The 2,853-nt window shown below is 34.7% G+C and overlaps 1 long non-coding RNA gene across 1 annotated transcript; it reads right to left on the bottom strand.

The window, feature by feature from the left end:
* Positions 1-357: 357 nt before the first annotated feature.
* Positions 358-2,611, bottom strand: LOC146701736 (uncharacterized). The gene is made up of 6 exons (XR_014922223.1): positions 2,380-2,611; positions 1,865-1,904; positions 1,673-1,719; positions 1,316-1,360; positions 877-945; positions 358-670 (listed from the first exon to the last, which is right to left on the bottom strand). It is a non-coding gene; the product is annotated as an uncharacterized LOC146701736 (long non-coding RNA).
* Between the last annotated feature and the right edge of the window lie 242 nt (positions 2,612-2,853).

Here is a 2,853-nt window from a genome sequence, read left to right as displayed (position 1 = left end):
TCTGAATCAAAAAGGTCGATGTCATCTATTTTACACAAGTACCGCTGCTGGGATATTGTCTTCTCTAGCAAAGACAGGTCATTTGGTTTATCGCTGCTTGGGCTTGAAGAAAATTTCATAGTGTACAATAGCATGATTTCAGACTGCTGAATCACAACCCACATTTGTGACTTGTTCAGATAGGGTAAAAATTGAACTGAATTCTAGTTAAGCCCAATTCCCATACGGTAAAAAAATATATTTTAAAATACATTTTGAAATATATTTCAAAATATACAAAAAATGGCCAAAAAATATATGTGCTAAAATACATTTTAAAATATATTTATATATTTAAAATGTATTTTAGCACTTTTTTTTCCTAGATGGGAAGTCTATCCAGTTCACATTACAGTAATGCTAACACCCCTTTTGGTCGTCTCTCCTTACCTTCCAGCATTCATAAATCTGTTGACCTTCTTTGTCTGAGACCAACCACTACAATGCATCATCACCTATTTGTATTGGTAACTTACTTTACAACCTATTTTAATGGTTGCAAAGTAAGTTACTTGTGCTGTATGCAATTTTAGATACACAGAAAGTCTTCACTTACTATATATGGCTGTCATAGTGTCCTTATCAAGGGCAGTTCTTCACTCTGCGCCGATGTCCGTTTTGCTCTGTCCTCCTATAAAAAGCATGAACATTTGAGTGTTTGACTAGTTTTAGATTTCCAAAAATTTGATATTTGTACAACTAAACATTTGAACTACAATATATGCTATTGAGCGATACTTTTATGGGTAATTTTTGGTAAAGAAACTGGTGACAGAGTTGTAGGCTTTTTAAAGTACTATTAGCTAACCATTTGAACTGACTTTCAAAGCTGATTACCTTTTAAATTGCTGTGGATCAAAACCTCCAGTGGGAAGGCGGCCATTAGAAGAACACGCACCATTGAACCTGAAAATAACAAAAACAAACAAAAAACAGAACAATATATAAGAGTCCGGTAGGGTAATAAATCTCTTCTGAAGCAATATAGTTCATTTTGGGTGAAAAACAAAACATTCCTCTAAAATATATATACTGACATCAGCAATCAACATCATGATTGTAATTATTTCCTTTTTAGTACATCTACTGCTGTTTGCATGTGTCAAGCACTACGACTGTATCTATGCATATGCAATGTCTAAGCAGTAGTATTGGTCTGAATGACAACAAACCTAACTAGTGTTTTGGAAAATCTGTTAGAAAACAGTTATTTCAATAATTATGATTAGCATGTGACACAGACACCGCATAAAAAACTACAACAACAAATACTTACTTTAGGAGGATGGGGGAGGGCAGCATGAGGTTGAGACTTTGACATCTGTAAAAAACAAATTCATGTATTACAAACAAGTCACTTAAAAATACATTAATGTGGCAGACTGTTCCCTGTTCAGATGCAGTGTATAAGTACAATCAGGGCTGTCACAACAATGGGGTGGGGCCAAGTGGCTGCAACCCTAGGTACAATGTGCAGGTATATATAATTACATATAATATATGTGAATAAAGCAAGAATCTGTTTAGGTTAGTCACTGTGCTGACTGATGCTTGCTAGGTTTATATGATTGCAAACTGCACAAAAACAACAACAGCAACAACATTAATGACAATGACAAACAAAATTACTTACATTTATGTAAATCTCACATTAGGAAGATCTGCATTCGATTTCATGGGCTGAAATAAATAGGCAGAAACATTACTGCTAAAAAAATAAAAAACAAAAACTCTAAAAAGCCTAAAAATGACTTAAAAAGCAAGGAAATGTGGAACATTGTAATTAGCGAACATTAATAAAGCATAACTGTTCTTTGTTTCTAACCTTGGTAAGTACTCTGTAGCCAGAAGGAGAGGTAGGATTTCTGTGAAAGCCAAATTAAATGTGAATAGGCTTTGATAGTTATTGAGAAGGCAGAATAATAAGAAAAGGCAAAAGTACGTCACAATATAATTAATTAAGTTACATATTTTGATTACCAAATTATGGAAGCGTGGAGCTGCCACCCAGGCAAAAGAAAAATAGAGCTGTATCACGTTATGACGTGAAATGTTTATTGTTCTAACATTATGCTTTTCATGTTTGTATAATATAATATCACGTTATTATAATATACATAATTGTCACGTTCGCACAATATTGTACGGCGTGATAATTATGTACATTTTTCGTACAATGTTGTTCAAACATGTTGTTCAAACATGATAGTGTATTGTTAGAACGATAAACTTTTCACGTTATAACGTGATATACTTATATTTCTCTTTTGCCTGGGTGGCAGCTCTACGCTTCCGTTCCAAATACACGAGAATAAAGTAATATTATATGGGAAAAGGCACCTGCTAGCTTGATGATGGAGGCTTCTTAGACTGGCCACCCGCCTTGGCTTCTTGTCGCCACTCCATGAAATAAAGGTCCGTTTCCTCCATGCCGGCTAATTATTCATCCTCATTAAAATCTCGTATATGTTCAGTTGGCAGAATTGAGAATTTTACATCTTCCAACCACTTAATTAACGCGAACATAATCGGCTTGTTTCTTCCCGTCTCCTGTATCCGGCCGTTCCTCTCGCTGTCAAATTTCGCGCCTCAGAGACGTCGTTATTTTTCAAAAAAAAAAAAAAGAAGAAAGAAAGAAACAGCAACAACTACTAAAGAGAGTTTTTGCACGTTCATTGCACATTTGTGGGAATGTTTAAATATTTAATTTTTATTAATTACTTTTCATTATATCTTTATTTTTTAAACCACCGTGGCAATGCGCATGCGCATACACTCCTGCACGCAAAGGGCTTTGGAGTTGACGTAATGTCG

Source organism: Copadichromis virginalis, linkage group LG9 (genome assembly GCF_057382275.1).
Source record: "Copadichromis virginalis isolate Kocher_CV1m ecotype Utaka linkage group LG9, C_Virginalis_male_GT1.1, whole genome shotgun sequence".
In the NCBI taxonomy this organism is placed as follows: domain Eukaryota; kingdom Metazoa; phylum Chordata; class Actinopteri; order Cichliformes; family Cichlidae; genus Copadichromis; species Copadichromis virginalis.
Note: the sequence above shows the minus strand (reverse complement) of the source record. Positions and strands in the feature narration are given on the sequence as shown.